Below are 22,080 nucleotides of genomic sequence, written 5' to 3'. Positions count from 1 at the left end.
TAGATCATTCACTTCAAATGAATGGTGATAATTGTATTTTATTTTTCTCCAAAACCAAATCTGAATTAGCTAGTTAGCAAAATTTTGGTATGGAGCTAAAAGAACATAGCTATTAAGTTGATGTCTGCATGCAGAGTTGCTCACAGAGTATTTAGTTCAAATTAAGATTATCTGAAGCTACACTTTGGAGATTATAAAAAATAGTTTTGTTTTTTTGTTTTTTTGCAAGAGACAAGTGTTTGTAGATTAAGACTGAAAGATGACATATTGGGCACATCCAAATGAGTGTGCACGTGCCTCTTGGAGCGTCTCAAAGCCCTTTCAGATGCTGCAAGAGGCACGTGTGGGAACAAAAAAAAGTTCCCCATGCTGCAAATTTGCAGTGCGTGGGCAAAATTAGGCCCCTAGATATCCAAGGGTCAAAAAAATGTCAAAGCTGGTGGAGAGACTTTGATTTTGGAAGCTCAGTTCAGAAGCCCCTCAGGCCTCTAGCCAGGCACACAGCAGCGGGGCAGCAGGAAGGAACTCAAACACAGGAGTAGGTATGTTAAGGCATCTGTGGGAGGGAGGGTGCCGAAGCAACAGTCAATTAAGGAAGTAATCCAGTGCAGGTGCAGTGTAGGGTGGTGCAAGGTGATGCAGCAGGGAATCTCCCTTTCTCCTGAGAGGGAGCAGCAGCAGACCAGGACACAGCAGTGGCAGTAGCCATCCAGTTCAGCCACTCAGGGTGTGCTTCAGGTGAAAGTAGAGGTGAAGGCAGGGGGTGGCCTGCCAAAACAGCTGAGGCAAGGCACCTTGAGGCTCCAGCAGTGATGGTGGGGGAGGGCCCACAGGCAGTGCAGGCTCCCTCCCCAGGCTGTTCCCAGACTGTGGCTTGGTGGCAGGCTGAGCAGCAGGCCAGAACAGGAGCGCAGAAGCTGGGGTGCATTGCTGGGGTGCAGTGCAGTGCCCCCCACCCCAAGCAGGGGAACATTAGCATGTGGTGTGCAGCAGAGGAACCTACCCCATGGGGGAGGCAGCAACAGCATCCCAAGGCAGGAAGGGGTGCAGCCAAAGTACCTCCAAAAGCTCTGAGAACATGCTGTTGCCCTGAGGGGTCAGGCCAACGCTCAGGATCTCAATATTGCATTGTTAGACAGGAGAGCGTGGTGTACAATTGCACGTGCACACATAAAAATCAATTAAGCACACATATACTCACTAGGTGCATACACCCCATACTAGGCATACACACTCACACTAGCAACTCAGATACACACGCGTTCAAAATATCCAGTCTAGGTTCATGCACATCTATCACCAGTGTAAGCCCATAAACGTTACACACACGAAATTTAGACAGATTCAGTTACCAACATCTGCACATCCAATACACATATGTGGATTACTAATTCATATACCACTCACACACAGTGATATCTATATATGTATATATATGTGTATTCACTAATGGACACACATACCACCCACCTACACATACACACAGGTGAGTTCCTAAGTTGGGTGTTGTGATGTGTATGTGTGTATATATGTATGTGCTTGGTGTACTTGGGATACCTGGGGAAAGGTTAAGGTGAGAAAATAGAAGTGTAGGGAATGAAAGTTGCTGGGAGTGAAAGTTAACCAGGACCAGGGTTAGAACCGGTAGACTAGAGAGGCCTGGGATGAAGAACTGAGGCTTGGGGGTCACTTTAGGTTAATTGATCTTAATTGATTAAAAGAGAATGCCCAAAGCCTGCAGAACGGGAGTGATGCTGCCACAGAGGCTGGGACCAGAGCCAGAGCTACGGGGGAGCTGAAAAAGTAGATGGAGAGAGGGAAAATGGGACTAGGCGAAAGTGTGGGTGTTAAAGAGGGGCTCTGGGTGTGGGGAGCCAGAGGATGGCTCTGGGGCAGCTGGAGAGGTTGCAGGGAGTGGCAGTAGGTGCTGGGAGCTGGAGAAAACTGCAGTACAGCTACAAGGAGCTGGGAAGCTGGGGGGTGGGGGGATGACTACAGAAGGTGCAGAGGAAGCCTAAAAACAGAGAGACGGCAGAAAATCACAGGAAAAGCTCCAGGAGAGACTGAAAGGCTGCAGGGCAGTGGGAAAGCAGACAAAGGCAGCAGAACGTCCCAGGGGAAAGGCAGTAGGAGCGTGTGGAGCAGGGGGACAGCAGAAAATCACAGGAAAAGCGGCAGAAGAGACTGGAAGGTGGCAGGGCAGTGGGAAAGCAGAAAAAGGCAGTGGAAACTCACAGGCAAGAGGCAATAAGAGCATGGGGAACAGGGGAAGAGCAGAAAATCACAGGAAAAGTACAAGGAGAGACTAAAAGGTGGCAGGAGCAGCACAAAAGCAGAGAAAGGCAGCAGAAAGTCACAGGGAAAAGGCAGTAGATGGCATGGGAGGCTGAAAGGCAGCAGGGACAGCAGGAAAGCAAGGAGAGGCTGAGAGGTGGCAGAAAAGGGAAAACAGAATCAGGAGGAGATCAGGAAACTAGCAGAGAGGAGGGACCGGAGCTGAGAGAGAGAGAGAGAGAATGAGGCTGGAATTTAAGATAAGGGAGGGACTGGGAGTCAGTAAAACATGACCCAACTCGGGGTTGCAAATGACAGTGGTTTTATTGAACAGGGGAGATGGTGACACAATGTCTTATTGGTTCCCTTGAACGCCCCCCCCCCCCGCGCACACACACATACAATGGCAGCAGGGGTTAGAAAGGCTTGGTGCAGGGGCTGAAATCCACTGAAGTCCAGGAGGAGACAGAGAGAGAGAGTCCAAATTGTAGGAGGAGGTATGCAGGTAATGTCTGCCTATCCCAGGCTGGAAGCTGATCCTCAATGGTCTCCTTCAGCTCACTGTTATCCAGAGGGGGTCGCCGGCAGGGCCTCTGGGGTATATAGGTGCCGTGAAGCTTGTCTGGTCTGGATGGAAATGGCATTCCCACTGGGTCTGTCTTCACTGCCCCTTTTTATAGGGGCAGACCTTGTGTGACCCTAGTGACAGGAGGCATGCCCAGGCAAGGGCCAGCCCCTGGTGTACTGAGCATGTGTGCTCCATGCAGGGATGTGCAGTTTCAAGTGTCTGTAATGGTGGGGTACAATGGTAGAGTTGCTGGTTTTGCAGGGTATTTTGTCTTTCAAATGCTGGGTTCTTGTCTCTGTTCCTGGATGAGGTCCGTGGTTCCTGGATGAATCAATGCAAGGTGATGGCTCAGTCATTACAGGCCATTCAGTAGAGGCCTGCTACCATTGTATTTCAATCATTCCCAATCACTCTCATTCATCCGGGAACCAATTTACAGGGGAGGGGTGCGAGACTCATACAGTTGCGGCACAGGGGATGCCTGGGGAGAGGACACAAGATGGAGACTTGACATACAAAACGGAAACTTGACATGACTTTGGTTCACTTACAAACACGGGCCTAAACCGTACAATATCCATATGAAACAATAAAAATCAATATGAAAATGATAATACAATATACAACAGTAAAAATCAGTACAAACCTAATAATAATACAATATAAAACAGTGGATATCCAAAACCAAAAACTTGCTACCAAAATAAAAATGTTAAAGCTTATCCTAAGTCTGAGCTTGCTTATGCTTGTCTATAGGGAATAGAGATGGAGAGAAAGAAAAGCCAGAAGTAATTGGGGAAGGTTAGGGAATACATATCTATCATAAAAATATATTAAAAAAGAAAAAGTGGGGGTTTTGCTACATAGCCAGCAGCTAGCAGTAGCCAGAGACAGGAAAGAGCCTGGCCATTTTCTCCCCAGAAGCTTCTGAGACCAAGCTTGCAGCAAACAACAGCAGCAGCGTGGGACAGGAAGGAGCATGGCCAATTTCCTCCAAGAGGCTCCTCCCCCATAAGCTCCTGAGAGCAAATAGCCCTGAGCTATTTGCCAGGGCACCTTTTTACATAGGTCCTGGCCCCAGGCTCTAGCTTTCCCAGGCTGTCGATCCGGAAGCAGCCAGGCAGGGTTATTTTGCCCCAAGTGGCACAACTTGCACTACAGCAAAGTGCCTATCTGGGCACATGCGCTGAGGCAAAAAGCCCCAGCTGAAATTTGTACCACTTCTATTTGAGCTCCTGCAAGCACACGTGCCTTCATGTGTGGACGTGCCCATTGTGTCTGTATGAGGTAGTGCAAATCTCATGAGATGGGAATTTGAACTTTCTCTAACTTTTCATGGCCCTTCAACAGGAAATAGGGTGCCTGTACGCAAGTGTAAAGGCTGCTTCCAACATGTTGTAATTACAGCATGTTGGAGCAGACTGAATCAAGTCTGCTGGAGCGTGGTATTTGCCATGCTTCAGCAGCCTCCTGCATCTCATGTATACAGTGTCGGCCTCCCACATCTCATATCACATGTTAATACCCCAAATGCTGCAGTGCTTTAATTAGAGTGGCTCTCAGAGCCCTCTAATTACAACACCCCCCACTCCCACCCCCAGTACCCATAGACTTTGGTGTTAGTTAGGCAGCCCCACTGTTACAGAAACCAAAGCAAAGCTAACTGCAAGAGGTAATCCCATCAAGAATCCATTATTGTTCTGCCCCCTACATACTCCAAAGCTTTCTGGAAAGGGCAGTCACTAGATCAGGATGTATTCTTTCTATACTTGGATCCAAGGCTAGAATTAATTTTTAACTGACAAAGATTCCTTTCTCCAATAATGTTCTTTTGTTAAAATTGAAATGTTCCACCAAAAACACCAATTCTAGCAACAAAGGCTGAAGGATACTCAGTATCAAAATTCTGATGAACATGGGGCAAAAAGGGAAAGGGATTCAAGAATGGCCAATAATCTAGTAGCCAAGGGCACTCAGGTGCAGGAAATGTAAGATCCCTCCTTTGCCTGGTTTAGAATAGAGATTTTAATATAGTGTCTTGCTTCCCAGTCCTTCCAGTAGCTATTGTTTATCTTGTGGTGCATGGGTATCTGTTCCTGCTTTTTTTGTTGTTGGCATATGTTAAAAGTTCTTGTTTTCATTATTCATCAGGGCTTAAGCACATTTCAGAACCTACTGTTGGGGAACAGCGGCCCCAAGGTCACGGTGGGCCGAGGGTTTCGGTACGGAACAGGAGGGATTAGCGGCGAGGAGTCTGAGTGGTACGGGACTTGGTGCGGTTTCAAAAAGTGTAGATTTTATTTACTTACGCTACAGATGATGTGGTAGCGTAGGCAGGTGAGCTTTCTTCAGTTATAGTATAAACAACGAGAGGGGTCTGTTGGTCCACGGGGTTCCTGAGCCGAGCCCTTGCTTTCTAGGCCAGGAGGCTAGGTGCGGCTGCCCGACTCAATAGTCCCAGGACTGGTCAACAGCTCATAAACGGGACAGACAAACAATGAAACTGTAATGAAACGAAAGTCCAACGTGGACGAAAGCAGGTTGAGAACGACGCCAAAGTCGATTGAGAACAGTGCTGAGGTCGATGCCAGAACAAGATAGCGATGCCGTGGTCTGTGGCTGATGCAGGTCGGGTCAGTCAGATCATGGTCAGTGTCGATGCCAGAAATCAGTTCGGTAGCCAGAGAGTCAATACCAAGACGAAGTTGAGACGACTTACGAAGCCACAACGGTGAGGAGACCAGTGGGGCTAAAGCCCTCCTGAAGAACAGTCCCTGTCAAGACAGCCTCTGCTTTGAGAACGGATCGCTCTCCCCACGAGACAGTCTCTGCCAAGGCAGTCTCTGCTCTCCGGGTTGAGTGTGGTCTCTCTCTGGGCGGGGCTCACAAGCCTTTTAAGACAACCAGGTAGCCAATCAGGTTGCTTTCTTCATAGAAATTTCTAGTCTCCTTACGTCATATTCTTCAGAGTTGAGCATGCGTACAGTAAGAAGAGTTTGACTGACAAACCAAAGGTCGTACAGGGGGCACATGCTGGGCATGCTTGTAATTTTCCATGGGCTTGTCTGCGCATGCTCAAATTTAACCCTGTGTTACCCAGCATACACTCAAAATTTGGTCCGGACAGCTACATAGAACTGTCTTCCCACCAGCCACATTTAGGACTTTTACTATCCTTTTTATGCAGTTACAGTATAAAACAGCATCAGATTCACCTAGCAGGAAATAGCATCTTTCCCTGACTCTTTTAACAGTGAACATGCTAAACCAGAAATTTCAGCTAGCTAGCTTTTAGCCAGCAAGACCTAGAGTTTTCTACAAAAGTAACAAACACATTAATGGGGATTGTAGTACATTTCACTTAAAGTTGTTCATAGAACTATCAACAAAGAATTATTTTCTGACCTAGAATGCTGAAGGCAAAATATTTCTAAGCTTTAAATCTGACAGGTATACCTGTGTGCAAGTATGTAGGAGATTAATCTGACTCTTTACAGAGACAATATAATTTAATATGTTGTAATCATTTATATTAAAGGTTGACTGGACAAATATTAAGAGGAGTTTTATAGGTGATTTTTAATCATATTTAATATTTACACTATAGTGTAAGTTTTATTGCAAATCATAAAAAGAAAAAGGCAATTGAAAGGTGAAATTATTCAAATAACCTTTCTTGGCCTTATACTCCACTGTATGTCCCATCCACATGGCATGAGATAATATCTGTTGTGACAAATGTAACCAATATAATTCTACTTTATTTTACCATTTTAAGACAATGGCTTATTTCCCTTATTTGGATAATCTGAGACATTCTGTGGTCTGCCACCATTATTTAGCCGTTGTGGTTTCACATGCATGCTTCAATATTGAGCCTCAGTCAAGGACAAGAACAATACAGTTAGAGCAGTTGTGGTACAGTATATTTTTTTAAAGGAAAGGAGTCGATTTTACTCTATAATGATATTTTAACTAGCATTTGTGTATATTTAATGAATCTTAGGATGTTTAGTATTTTTATGGGTAGTAAAATGTGGAACATTATGGATTCTTTCTATATTAGGAATATCAGACAGGGCAGGTTAGGGAAATGGTAAAAGAATGGTGTAGATGACTGATGGCTGCCAAGAAAACTGGAGAAAGGCATTTTATTTTTTTAGTAGTTTCTGTTTAATGTTATATTTGGATATTCAGTAAATTATACTATACGAAAATGTTGGTACTGAAAATGAAGAAAAGGTCATCATGCGTGGCTCAAAGACTTTATTGGGGATATAAGTGTAAGATAGTGCAGGATATGGAAAGAGGAATATGAGGTATTTTTGTGAAACCTAAAGCTGAATTTGTACATATTTACATGTTGTTTGCTAAGGACTTCAGCTTTATTTCTGAATTTCCAACTTCCAAGCACTTCTGGTATTTATAACTACAATGACTGATTTTTTTTTCCTAAAGTCTTCATAGCTTCAACTCTTCATAATTAAAATTATGGTGGGATTATCTTTTTTTAAGTTTATAACTTTTTAATATAAAAAGTATGGGGTTAAAACTTTTGATTTAGAGGGAACTATACAATTTGGAGCCATGTGAGAAAAGTAGTAGTGGGCCACAATTTCTGTAAGTCTATACAGTTACCAAAGTCTATAAACTCACTAAAAATGCATTCAGCACTTTCTCATACTCCCATAGCCCCTCCCCCCCTTCCCCCCATGGCAATTCTTAGAGCTTCTTGGAGTCTTCAGACCCAGACATCTTAAATCTTTTATCACTTTCTGGGGTGAATCCTAACTATAACTAACTATAAGAAGTCCACTGCTTGTAACTCCTGTCTGCCTAAACTCAGTTTCATGTAATTTACAATTAAAAGACTCCAAAACTTTGTTTGACTTTTTAGATGCTTATATGAAAAGAACTGAACCTAGTAATGTTTCCAAAAAAGTCCAATAGAAAAAAAATGATAGCTGTTGAAGAAATTAAACAAAACTGGTATCTTTTTAAATGCTGGTATATTTTTAAAATGCAGCATGTTGAACTGTTAGAATTGTTATACCGGTAAAATAATTTGTTTATTCTAAAATAAAATAGTTATTTGGGCAACATTCTATTTTTTTTGTCTCACACTTGAAGGTTTTTACCAACATGAAGAAATGTCAGACTTTGTCCTTAAATAAAACCTTCACTATAGCTGCAACTGGTGTCTAAATATAGTGAAAGACTGAGACTTTATATGCTTTGAATGTGGAAGGTGTATTCTAAGTATTCAATGTTTGTTTGTTCACTTGTTTATTTTTAGCAGTTGTGGAACCAGGTCACTATGCAAGACTTGAATTATTGTCTTGTTTGTTGCCCATCTTCAACAAAATGGTTAGCTTAATCCTGCAAATTATTTTCAGAGCTGGCCTACATAAATTTGCTGTAGGGCATTTTGGATGGATTAGTTTAGATTGACTGGATCGGAAGATTAGATTACGTTTTTCAATCCCTTTCTTATCTATATATATGTGTGTGCATGTATGTGAATTTGTAAAAATACATATACACATTCCCATACATTTATATGGGAAATGCTTATATAATTCTACAGTTATTACACACACACACACACACACACACACACACACACAGAAAAAAGCTCTTAGCAAGCTTTCAGGCATAATCACCCTTCTTCAGGCATAGGGAGTCTCTGCTGTTCTGAGTGTTTTCTGAGATTTGCACATTACTTTTTTCTGTATTTCTTGATGGTTTTGAATTATGAGTATTAGATATGCCATTCTTTGGAGAATTGTAAAGTAAACTTTTTTTGTATTGTGGTCCATTTCTCCTGTGTAAGCTCCACAGTGAAACATTTTACTTTTTCTTTGTTTATTAAATCATAATTGTATATGAAATTCATAGTAGATATGAGTCTATTGATGGATGTCATGATAGACATCCTATTGCATTTGGGCAGTGGTACCCATGGTTCTGGGCCCACAGGCCAGATGAAGGTCATGGGGCTGATCCATGGGCTAAATCAGGTATCAAATATGCCACCCCTGTGAACTGAGATTGGTCTCTGAGGGCTCTTCAATACCTCCCACCCAGCTGGGATTGGTCTCTGGGAGCCCCATGCTGCCACCACCCTGCCAGTTCTGCAGACCTCCCTGATCTAGTACATAGAGCTACAGCCTGCATGATTCCCCACAAACTTGTGGGGAGCCCAGGACCAGATGGTATGGTACACCTGGGGCTGGATCTGGCCTGTGGACCCAGGGATTGAGCATTAGGGCATTTTAGGGACTAAGCTAAAGCCCATTGAAGGTGCCAGGAATTGTTAATATTCCATCATGGCTGTGGTCATTCTCTGGAACATGAGCCTGAGATGCAAACACTTTTTATGATCTTCCTTAAAAAGAAATAGTATTCATTAGCTATTTGCTGAGAGTAGCAACATGTGGCATTTATCATTTTACCTCCACAGTTTCTGTTGTATCTGTTTCAAATTATGGAATTTGTATTAGGAAAATCTTACACCCAACTATTGGTTGATATTGTAGAAAGTAGACAGGGGTGAGGGGAATACATTTGTTTTTGAACCTAGCTTTTCTTTGTGACTTTTTCAAAGATATTAAGTACTCACATTTCAGAGATACTTCATTTAAAAATTCCAAGGGGCTGAAGTTAATCTGTCAGTTATTGATGTTTTTAATATATATATATATTTAAAGCTTAAATTAAAAGGAAAATACATGCACATTTTGGTAGGAAATATAAACAAATTATGAGAGAAGTGGCTTTTCCCCATATCCCCAAGAATGTAAAAAGTTTACAGTGGCTTCAAGCAGCCCATTAAGAAGTCACCCATATATTATCTCTGGGTATGGACAGGCATTTAGCAGCTTTAGCAGTGTTAATGCTACTCTTCTACTAGAAATGGGGAGTAATAGTCATTCATGAAGTTTCACTGGCAGGAAAAATCCATATCTGGGAGAAAGACCTTCCTCTTTCAATGGAGAAGATTTCACCTGCAAAATAATTTCTTATACAGTACTATATAGGTCCCCACCTTACCCTTGCCCAGATCAGGGTTACTGCAGTTTGAAGAAGGTGCAGGGAACCTTTTTCCACCATGTGACTCTCCTAGGCAAAACAAAGCATTGGGGAAAAGTACACGTGTTCATTCTTGTGCAGACAAAATTGTTGACATTGAAAGAAGAAGATTTTGTTCCAGGTCTGTTATTTTTGCATCAATTTAATCAATTCTTGACTCCAGGAAGAGTCAAGAAGCTGCTGCTCCCTATTCCTTCTTCAGACTGGGGTCAGCCCAATTTGGGGAAGCCACAGGGTATAAGGGAGAGGGAATGGCTCCAGGCTGAACATGTATATGCTCCTGCTCTTGGGAAGATTTCTGGTAATGTAAATTTAGGTACATTTAAGTGCTGCAACATCCAGTGACACTTCTTCAGCCCCACTATTGAAGGTTCACTAGTGAGTAAAAGGACCAGGGTAGAAATCACTATAGAAATCACCTTTATTCATAGTCAGTTAGTCCAGCACACAGGGGAAATATGCAAGGGTGTACACAAATCCAAAACACTCCAGAAAACATCTTTTTTTAATATGTGCGCTGTTTGAAACATCCAGTCACAAGGTTAACACATTGTTGCACAGAACTGGGTTGTATTCTTTTCTCTTGCCTATCAGTGCATTACCATTTCAATCCACTTTTAATAGTCTTTGACTATATGTCAATCTCCAAGTGACTCAGGAAGCTGTACCTTGACTGAGAACCACTTAACATGTTGACACCTCCCAATCCTTCCAGGATATTTATCACAGCTTTGTTACATTCCTAGTATGAGTCTTACTGTCAAGCAATCACGGGAGTCAACATTAAAGTCTTTGTTTGATATAAATAAAATAATACTTTTTTTCTCTACATTTTTCCCCTGAGACCTTATTTTGGCACAACTAAAGCTTTTAGAATCTTTTCCAGACAATTGAAACAATTTTTACACAGCCTGATTATCCACTCTTATGTAAAGAGCACAGGAGAAAGATATGCCAACAAATGTGTCCTAAATTGAGCTGTGAAACCAATCCATTACTTCCTAAGACAATTTGCCCCACCAGCCTTATGAATAGAAAGCAGAAAGCAGTAATGGAGAGGCATCCTCTAGAAAAGCTGACTGAAAAATGTATGCTTAGATGGTGTAACGAGTGCTCATCCCACAGGTGGCCATGATGCCCCCTGGTAGCTGTCCTGCCCTTGCCAACCTAGCACCATTTGGAAACTTTCTCTTTCACTCGCTCACTACACCTTGATGTTATTAATTTTAAGGAAAGGGAGGCTGCTTCAGGACTTCCCGAGCCTGATCTTACAAACCTGTTTAACATTATGAACAACATTCATAATAGGGAGCCTGTGTAGTCCACTGACCAGCTATCCTTAGCAAGGAGCTAAAAGTGTCTGCCTACCGCTTACAGTCAGCAGATCTAGAGACTGTAACATTCTAGTTGTCTAAGACTATGGACAGGCATTCATTTGTAGGGCTACATGTTGCCTTAGTGATTTGCAGCAATACAAAAATATAGTGCTCTGGAGACATATAGCATACTGGCTTGCACCAGGACTGACTGAGTAACAGCTCTACAGAAAAGGACCTGGGGTTTACAGTGCACAATAAGCTGCATATGAACCAACAGTATGCCCTTGTTACCAAGACAGCTAATGGCATACTTGGGCTGTTTAGTAGGAGTGTTATCAGCAGATAGAGAGAAGTGATTCTTCCCCTCTGTTCAGCACTGGTGAGACCACATCTGGAGTACTGTGTCCAGTTTTGGGCTGCCCACTACAGAAATGATGTGGACAAATTGGAGATAGTCTAATAGAGGGCAATGAAAATGGCTAGTTGACTGGGGCACATGACTTCTGAGGAGAAACTGAGGGAACCAGGCTTATTTAATCTAGAGAAGTGAAGACTGAGAGGGGATTTAATAATAGCCTTCAACTACTTGAAGGGTGGTTCCAGTTAGACTGTTCTCAGTGGTGGCAGATGACAGAACAAGGAGCAATGGTCTCAAGTTGCAGCACGGGAAATTTAAGTTAGTTATTGTTAGCACACCATCTGTCTACCAGATGGCACTAAGCGATCACTAAAACATAATCAACCCAGAGAGTGAACGTGGAATACATCAGTACATCACACACATGCACATGAACACACACACAGTTCAGCTCAATTAAAATCTGACTTTGTTAATACAACAAATATTATCTTAGTAGTTTCTATTTATACTTATTACAATGGTCTCACCCAGTCCCAGATGACGTTTACTATACCTCAGGGTCTGATGGCCAGTCATCAATAGTGAAAGTAGAGGGTGGTCATCGATGGGTAATCTTTATGGCTGGCACAATCCAGAAAGAAGTTGTTTGCTGGATAGATAGATGACACACACTTAACTTTCTTGTTGCCCTCTTTAATACTTTTCTTTAACTTTGCTTCTTTGATGACTTTTCATTTCTGGGTACTATCGATTGGTTTCCCTGTAGTCATTATACTGTTCATGTTTTATCCTGTCAGTATATTTCTTTATTCCAACAGACCCTTCACATGTATACCTCTTAATTTTGGTCTTTTACTGGTGTCTTACTTTGGGCATTGCCCATTGGTCCCCTCTGATCACCTTTTATTAACATATCCAATCATTTCATCCCTCTGATTCAGTCAGTTAGTGCCAAGTTCAGTTCATTTAAGCTGGTAACAAGGCTAACACTATGTTATGTTAGAAGGACTTCTCACAGTGATAAGAAAGGAAAGAAACAATATATCAGTGAGCTCAAGGCTATAAGCTAACCATGTAAATACCAAAAGTAGAAACAGAAAAACAAAACAAGGTTCAAACAATACTGTAATTCACTACTCAAGCAGGTACAACTAAAGATAAATGTGACAAGCTACCCTACCAATATTAGGAAGAACTTTCTCTTAGGAGGGTAGTAAAACACTAAAACAGGTTAGTTAGGTTGTGGAATCTCTATTCTTCGAAGTTTTTAAGACCCAGCTAGACAAAGCCTTGATTGGGATGATCTATTTGGGGATGTTCTTGCTTTGATCAGGAGGCTGGACTAGCTGAGATCCTTTCCAACCATAATTTTCTGATTCTATAAGGTGTTACAGCCCCTTCCTAGAGAAGTACAAAGTCACTTCAAAGGTGAGCTCTCCAACCAGGGAGAGAAGCAGTCCCCTGGGATGATAGGGGACTGCTTCTTGGATCCTCTGCCCCAAGTGGGATCTGATCACTGGCAGCCATCTTTCTCCCCTTCTGGGGAAGGTAGTAGACTGTCATTGATCAGGTGGCAGAGCCCCAGCTTCCCACCTCTGCCAATCAGCCTCACAATGCTCATAGCCGGCAAAACTGCAGCTCTGTTAGCCATGGGGATTGCATAGAACTGTGGCTCTTCTGATCATTGGAGCTTGGGCAGGGGTGCAGCTGGCCAGCATTGCTGAAGCTTTTCTGGCCACAGGGGCCAAAGCAGAACCAGGCAGGTGTATAGCTGCTGTGGCCAGAAAATCTCCACCTCTTCAGGCCATGGTAGTTAGAGGGTCCTGGAAGGGGCTCCCTGATGACTTGCTGCTGGATTGGCTATCTAGGAGCCAGCTGCTGTACTTCCTTTCCTCTCTGTTGGAGCAGGGGCAGAGTGGAGGACTTGGGTGGTAGAGGTTCTTAAAGACCCCTGTAGTACCACATGTAACCAAGGTTCCCTCTAAGGTGCACATGTATGCAACTGTGCACAACTAAAAGTGCAGCCACACACAGTCTTTTCAAGGCTGCGCACTAGGAGAAGCTGGAGCCTTCTGGTGCAGGCTCCACCGGCTCCGGGGAAGTGCTCCACTCCTCCTCATCAGGGCCAGGGAGTGGAGCACTTCCCCGGAGCCAGCAAAGCCTGTGCCGGCTGCCCACCCCAGCCTCCATCCCTGCCTTGCCTCACCTCAGGGAGAAGCCACTGCCTGCCCCAAGTGAGGCTCCACCGGCTCCAGGACACTGCTCTGCTCCCTGGCATGGCCTCCGGGGGGGGTGTCCTGAGACCCTGGCCCCTGCCTCCTGGCCCCAGCTCCTGGCTTCAGCCTCTGGCCCCTGGCCCCTGGCACCTGGCTTCCAGCCCCTGGCCCCATCCCCTGGCCCCACCCACTGGCCCCTTGCTCCAGCCCCTGGCCCCCAGCTCCAGCCCCTGGCCCCTAGCATGTGGCCCCAGCCCTTGGCCTCCTGCCCCCCAGCCCTCAGCCCCCTTCAGTAAGTGTCCCATGCCAGACTGAAGCAGTGCGCTCAAGGACCAAGGCAGCATGCTCATGGACCGCTGCTCCTTAGAGGGAACATTGCATGTAACTGGTCAGGTATTACGTGTTGCACTATGAAACAGAAAATATCCTTTTTAAAAGTACTATAATGTCACCATCTTTTTAGCGCTACAAATAGCATGCCTGTACAATTGCCTTTTTGTACCACTATGAGGGCATATTTAGCACTGCAAATCAAATGCCTGTCTGTGACCAAACAAGAATTGCTTTCAGGTTTATGTTGCCCAGATCTTCTGTGGATATAGATCATTACCACACATACAACCTATTTGGACATATCAGCTTATATTCATCTGGAACAGTTCTTGAGGAGTCTTTACACAGTGTGTTTGCTATACCTAGGTCTGATACACTGGTGGGGAGGAGGAAGAGTGGAGGCTTGTACTGTAGCACAGTTTTCATTCTTTCATCTATATCTCCTTTTTCATTTCTCCCATATGTAAATTACCTTGTGCACAGCATTGCTGCAGGTTTGGCCTGTATCTTGTCTGAGCTGGACCAGGCTAACAGTGATCCAACTTTGTTCATTATTATTATTGTAGTATTATTATGTACTGGATGCATTTCAATTAGGGTGATAGAGTCTATTGTTTTCTCTTGACTGAAGCCCTTAATATCCTAGGCTAGTTTCACTATACTCACTAATGATTTGGATATAAAAAAAATTCCATTTTATGAAGCTGTAAAATGTAGATGTCTCAAATGTGGGATTACTCTTTTATTCACAAGTCTTTCTCTTTGTCTTTGTCATCTTTTGGATAAGAGAGATATGGTATAAGCTTACTAATTATAAGAGCTTTGTGAGCTAATAGTCCATAAAACACAGTATATAGAATTTCATGCATGATAGCAATACATTTAACTTCAGGGGGAGGGAAAAAAAAGAGAGATTTCACCCTGAAACCACAAATACATCACTAATATTTAGCTCAGCTAAGATGAGAGCCAAAAGTTTAATGCATCAGATGCTCAATACCCCTTAGGTCCTGGTCCACACATTAGAAACACTTTTCAGATCAGGTTTAGTTCTTCGGAGTTGAGCAATATCATTCTGGCTTTCCATTGTGCTAAGAGGTGTCATTTTTTTTCTGAAAAGGATTGTTTGTTTCTTATTTCCTATTAACTAAAGATAAGAGAAAGAAAGAAGGGGGAACTTTGTCCAACAGTACAAGAAATACAGAAGTCACTAGGATATTCAGAGGATCCTGTATATCTTTCATTCTTTATCCATCACTTAAATTTCCATTGACAACTGGAAGGTTTAGATTAAAGTATTACCAGAAAAATATACAGATGTTCTATTAATATTTTAAAAAAACAAATTTCCTTCCCCATAATCCATAAACACACCTGAGCATTACCACAAATATTGTATATAACAGGGTACTGAACATAACCTAAGTGCCAAAATTCTCCACATTTCAGGGGGCTCCTGCAGGTAGCCACAATGGTGTTAGCGGCAAGGGGAGGGTGGGTGGTGAGCACTAACCAGTGGTCTTCAACCATCCACAGATGTTGCTGCCAGCATTAGCAGCAGCCAGTGGTGATTAGTAACTCTCTGCAGATGCCACCAGCGGTGTCGGCAGCAAGGGGGGCAGGGACATGGCGAGCAGTGACCACTTGCAGGAGCAGCAGGTGCAGCCAACAGCATCAGCAACACTTCTTTCATGGGGTGCAGTGCCAATCTCAGAGGGTGCACATGCACCTGCATGTACCTGCTATGTGTTTCATAGTTTCTAGTTTCTAGGGTCGGAAGGGACCTGAGCAGATCATCTAGTCGGACCCCCAGATTTGTTGCCAATGCTTTACACTGATGTTTTTGATATATTCATTTACTAATTTTTAAATGCTGAATTAGAAATTGATGCTGGACAAGGGGCAATGGAAAGCAGACCTGTGGGATGGAAGTAGCCATGCAGTATTGATAGAGAGTACTTTGTCTCTCTGCAGTTGTATATGAATACTCACTCTGCAGCTGTGCCTCAGGCCTTCTGTGTTATACGATAGAGTGTGGCAGTAAAGTATTACTCCTATTAAAGAGAGTTGCATATATAGTCAGCAATTTGATTTTCTTGCACCAAAGCACTAATCAATAAGGCTTGTAGCCACAGTGCTTAAACTTTGTTACAATAAATACCTAATATGACTAATACTTGAAGTAAATAATAACTAAAAACGACTCAACATTTTAAACAAAATATTCACTGTACCAGGTTAAGTCCAACAGTTACCTCCATTAAGTTGTATGCATATATAGACAGTGTTTTTCTAGAAAGAATTCAACACTGAAAAGTGGCAGTGACTGAAAAAAATCAGTTCAGCCCCAATTGAGTTATTCCTGTTAAACATTTATTAAGAGAAGCCAGACTCTTAATAAACCAAATGCTGTGTGACATGTGATGTAGGATGGCCACCTACTGTTAAAGAAAAACAGGCATATATGCCACATATTAAGATGTTTTAGAGCACAGTTATCAAGTTACTACCAGACAATGACATAATACACACACTTTTCATTTGGGCAATAAAATAAGAAACCACTGGAGCCAAGCATTTTACCCCTCTAATGGGCCTGAGGTTTACCATTCAAGTGTCAGAATTTTTTCTCAGTTTCTGTACTCAGATATCAAGTAGAAAAATGGTTATGTTCATGAGTAGGCAGCCTGAATGCCTGAGGAACTTACAGCTTTACAGTTGCTCTCCACTGACTCTTAGACCACCTGTCCCAAACTATAGATAAGTCATTCTTATACCTTTTCTACTATTTTCTACATCCCATCCTTTTCTTAATTTCTTTAGTCAGAGAACCTCAGAGGCAAGCCTATTTTTGCATTATTTTGAGCTCTGATGGGCAGTCACTGTGCTCCCCCAGCCTTCTGGGGCCATGTGTCATTTACAGTGTAAAGCCCTAGACAGTCTGGACCCTGCATGTATGAAGGACTGCCTTCTCCCTTTGTTCCATCACAGTCCCTAAGATCCTATTGTTAGGTGAGAGCAACATCCTGCAAATATCAACTGTGTTCCAAGCTTCTTTGGTGGAAGCAAGTGAGAAGTCATTCTTGTAGCTGCTCCTCAGCTCTGGCATTCCCTCCCCCTTATGGTCTATCTAAATCCAAGCCTGGACAGCTCATGTTGTTAATTGGGTAGGTATTCAACAGGCAGGGATGAATTTGGGGACATTGTATTTGTATTTATTTTAATATTTTTAACTGCCTTTATAATGTATCTATATTATTGTGTAAGCTACCCTGAATCTCTTTTAGGGAGGGCAGCATATAAATATAAGAAATAAAATAATAAAAGAGGGAATAAGATGTAGAAGAAGGAAAGAATTGAAATTATCAAGGTTGTGGAGTATCATCTATCTGCTGTAATAAAGGAAGCTCAGAATGGCAAATCTATTGTGGTCTTGAACCTAAAAATACTCAATATTTGTTTTGTTTTGTACTTTCTGTGGAGTGGGAGGTATTTATGATTAGTTTTGTTCTTAGCAATAGTCTTTGAAATGCACACCCATTCCCTGCACAGAAAAAGTTAGAAAGTTGTCTTTTTAAATATTAAATATAATAAAGGCTGGCATTAATAGATTTCAGAATTTATACATTTAGGGCACAGACAGAAGTTCAGCTCCCAGGCTTGGGTCTAACTCATGGCCAGGGGTTGGACCAATCCTCCCAAGCCAGTAGACATTAACTGTTGGATCTGGAGGGTGGAGGATCAGCTCCTATTTGGAGCTGATCCAGGGGGAGAGGCTGTGGCTGTGCAGCCCTTTAGCTCTGCCCCCCTCTCATAGCTCTGCTGTTGTCTCTGTATGGGAGTGGGGACACAGAAGGGGAGGGAGGTCCAGTCTGGAGTTTTCTTAGCTCTGCTAGAGCGGGGGGGTGGGTAGCTTGGATTCACCCTCACCCCACAAGGTTTCATAGATTTCATAGACATCAGGGCTGGAAGGAACCTCCGGAGATCATCGAGTCCAGCCCCCTGCCCAAAGGGCAGGAAGTCAGCTGGGGTTATAGGATCCCAGCAAGATAAGCATCCAATTTGTTCTTGAAGGTGTTCAGTGTAGGTGCTTGAACCACCTCCGATGGGAGACTGTTCCAGACCTTGGGGGCTCGGACAGTAAAGAAATTCTTCCTTATGTCCAGCCTGAGACGGTCTTGCAGGAGTTTATGATTGTTCGACTTAGTCATCCCTTGGGGTGCTCTGGTGACCAAACGTTCCCCCAGATCCTGGTGGTCACCCCTGATAAACTTATAGGTGGCCAGCAGATCACCCCTGAGCCTACACTTTTCCAGGCTAAAGAGTCCCATGTCTCTCAGCCTATCATCGTAAGATCTGTTTTCCTGACCTCTGATTATGTGCGTGGCTCTCCTCTGGACTCTCTCAAGCTTCTCCACACTCTCAAACTTCTCCACATCCTTATTGAATTCTGGAGCCCAAAACTGGACGCAGTACTCCAGCTGCAGCCTCACCAAGGCCGAGTACAAGGGGAGAATGATGTCCCGGGATTTGCTCGAGAAGCGTCTATGGATGCAAGCCAGCGTTTTGGTCGCTTTACTAGCCGCAGCATCGAATTGCAGGCTCATGTTCATCTTGTGGTCAATGATGACCCCCAAGTCTCTTTTTTCTGTAGTGCTATCCAATGTAGCACTGCCGAGCCTATAAGGATACTGCAGGTTTTTCCTCCCAAGGTGGAGAACCTTGCATTTTTTGGTGTTAAATACCATCAGGTTCTCGTCTGCCCATTTGCTGAGCTTGTCCAGGTCAGCTTGGATCACCCACGTATCTTCTGGTGTGGATGCTTTGCCCCAAAGTTTGGTGTCATCGGCGAACTTGGCCAGTCCACTCCTGACTCCAATGTCCACATCATTAATGAAGATGTTGAACAGGATGGGTCCCAGGACAGAGCCTTGAGGGACCCCACTGATCACAGGGCACCACGATGAGTGACTGCCATCAATTACAACCCTCTGGGTCCGACCACGGAGCCAATTTCCCAGACAGCGGATCGTGGTGGAGCCAAGGCCACAACCGGCCAGTTTGGCCAAGAGGTGATCATGGGATACCAGATCAAAAGCTTTTTTGAAGTCAAGATATATGACATCAATCTCTTCTCCCTCGTCCAGGTGATAGGTCACCTGGTCGTAGAAGGAAATGACATTGGTCAAACAAGACCTACCCGCAACAAACCCGTACTGGCTATCCCTTAGGATGTTAGCCTGGGCCAGTCCATCAAGGATGGCCTCCTTAATAAACTTTTCTAAGATCTTCCCCAGGATAGAAGTCAAGCTAATGGGCCTGTAGTTAGCCGGATCCACTCTCCTCCCTTTCTTGAAGATCGGCACCACATTGGCCTTCTTCCAGTCTTCGGGCACTACACCAGAGCGCCAGGAGTTGTCAAAGATCTGTGCCAGGGGCTGGGCTATGACGCTCCTTGAGTACCCTGGGGTGCAGATTGTCAGGGCTGGCTGACTTGAAGGTATCCAGCTTCTCAAAGTGTTCCTTCACGAGGTCAGCATTTATGGAGGGTAGGGGATCCCCATCACCCGGATCTCCCTGTCCCATAGCAGGCATGGGCGTCTCATGGGACTGATGAAAGACTGACGCAAAGTACCTATTTAATAGGTTGGCTTTTTCCTGGGCGTCAGTTGTCAGTTGCCCCATCTGGTTTAGCAGGGGTCCAACGTTGCCCTTGCTTTTCCTCCGGCTCCCCGCATATCTGAAAAAGGACTTTCTGTTGTCCTTGATGCTTGAAGCTAGTTGGAGTTCAGTTGCAGCCTTGGCTTTCCTGGTTTGCTCCCTGCAGGACCGGACCAGTGCAGAATAATCCTCCTTGGAGGTGAATCCCATCCTCCATCCTTTGTAGGCTTTCCTTTTTAGCCTCAGGAGGTCCGCTAGGTCCCTGGAGAGCCAGGAGGGATGCTGTGCCTTCTTGCTGCCTTTCCTCCGTGTTGGAATAGATTTAGCTTGTGCATTGAGGATCGCTTCCTTGAGAAGCAACCACTCTTCTTGAACTCCCATCTCCCTGGGGTCATGGTCCCTAAGGGCCTGACCGACAAGCCTCTTGAGCTTGTCAAAGTTGGCTTTTCTGAAGTCAAGGACTTCTGTGTTGCTGACTGACTTGCCAGCTTTACGGCAGATGGTGAAGGTGATCAGCTCGTGGTCCCTGTCACCCAGCTTCCCATCGATCACTAGGTCGCCGATTAGGTCGTCCCCCGTAGCCAGTACCAGGTCAAGCAACGCTTTGCCTCTCGTTGGCCCATAGACTTCTTGAGTCAGGTAGAGGTCATCCACACGTGAGAGAAAGCTTTGCGACCGCTCGGATTTTGCTGAGTGATCTTCCCACAAGATGTCCGGGTAATTGAAGTCACCCATGACAACCAAGGACCTGGGCAAGCGGCCTCAGTCAGTTCAAAGGCGAACTCCTGGTCAAGCTCAGGACTTTGAGTGGGAGGTCTGTAGTAGACTCCCACCGTTGTGTCCCCTGTGCCGTATTCCCCATGATTTTTTACCCAGAGGGTCTCTAGCTGTCCATGCTGGTCGCCAACATCAGGTTGCAGGGACATGTAGCTTTCCTTCACATAGACAGCAACACCCCTGCTCCTTTTGTCAACACGATCCCTCCTGTACAGGGTATAGCCCTGTATACCCATTGTCCAGTCATGGGTGGAGTCCCACCAGGTCTCCATTATCCCAATGACGTCATAATTCTTTGCACTGAGCAGGACGATGAGCTCGTCCTGCTTGTTGCCCAGGCTCCTGGCATTAGTGTATAGGCAGGCAAGTGTCCCCTTGGAGGCTCTTGCCTTGCCCACAGATTGTGCCAGGGCTGGGGCAGGGGTGGGCTCCCTTAAGTGCCTTGGTCTGCTGGCTTTGCAAGGGTCGCTCAGCGGGCCAGCAGTGGCAGTAGTCCCCCCATCCCCCAGCAGGCTTAGTTTAAAGCCCGGTGGAGCAGGTCAGCCAGCCTGGCTGAAAAGAGCCTCCCCAGGGGGAAGAGGTGGAGGCCGTCTCTTCCTAGCAGCTCGCTGCCTCTCTCGCCAAAGAGCGGGCTGTGGTCATGGAACCCAAAGCTTTCCCGATGACACCAGCTCCGCAGTCTTTGGTTCACTGCGTGGATCCTCCTCTCCCTCCTCTGCCCATAGCCCGAGACTGGAAGGATCGACGAAAACACCACCTGAGCTCCTACACCCCTAAGCCCCGCTCCCAAATCCCTGTAGCGCCTCATGACCTGGCTGGGGGTGCTCAAAGCCGTGTCATTTGTGCCCACGTGAATAAGGAGCATGGGATAGTGGTCTGTGGGCTGGAGGAGCTCTGGGATCCTGTCAGCGGGCCAGGTTAGGGACTCCAATCCACCCACCAGCCCACCCACTCCGGCAGGGCTGAGAACAGACCTCCTTCCCCTACCTATTCTCCCTCCCATCCAGAGACAACAGCTGGGGGCAGGTTGTGCTGCAGACAGAAATTAATGAACACACTATACTTTGGAGCATTAACAATGGGGGTTAATTTTATCACACAATCAGAGTGCTTTGCAGCCGGCTCTTCTGTTCAGGCATGACTTTAGAGTGATTTCAAAGGGCCAATCATACAACAAATGTCATTTATGTCTGCACAAATAGGGGAAGCTGCAATCATAGCTGTCTGTGACAACATTTCATTTGAAATTTTACATCTGAATTGTCATAAGCATCCACACTGATATGTAAATAATATTATGATTTAAACTTTCTTTCTGTGAGTTAAAAATACAGAGCTCTGATCCATCACCTCCACTGGAACTGGAACTTTAATATAAAAAATGAGTTTAAAAAACATGCTGTCAAGTCAGAGTTAGTGTCCTTATTTACTCTTCTTCAAACTTTCATATTGGTATGCTGTTCTGTAGTGGAGATGAAT

At 44.5% G+C, this 22,080-nt stretch overlaps 1 protein-coding gene across 2 annotated transcripts in view; it reads left to right on the top strand.

Annotated features, from left to right (window-relative positions):
* CDH18 (cadherin 18) overlaps positions 1-22,080 on the top strand; it is a 1,127,064-nt gene that overhangs the window by 923,191 nt on the left and 181,793 nt on the right. The gene's annotated exons all lie outside the window — the stretch shown is intronic.

The sequence above is a fragment of the Crocodylus siamensis genome, chromosome 5, assembly GCF_052110815.1.
Source record: "Crocodylus siamensis isolate JL-2025a chromosome 5, ASM5211081v1, whole genome shotgun sequence".
NCBI lineage: Eukaryota > Metazoa > Chordata > Crocodylia > Crocodylidae > Crocodylus > Crocodylus siamensis.
Note: the sequence above shows the minus strand (reverse complement) of the source record. Positions and strands in the feature narration are given on the sequence as shown.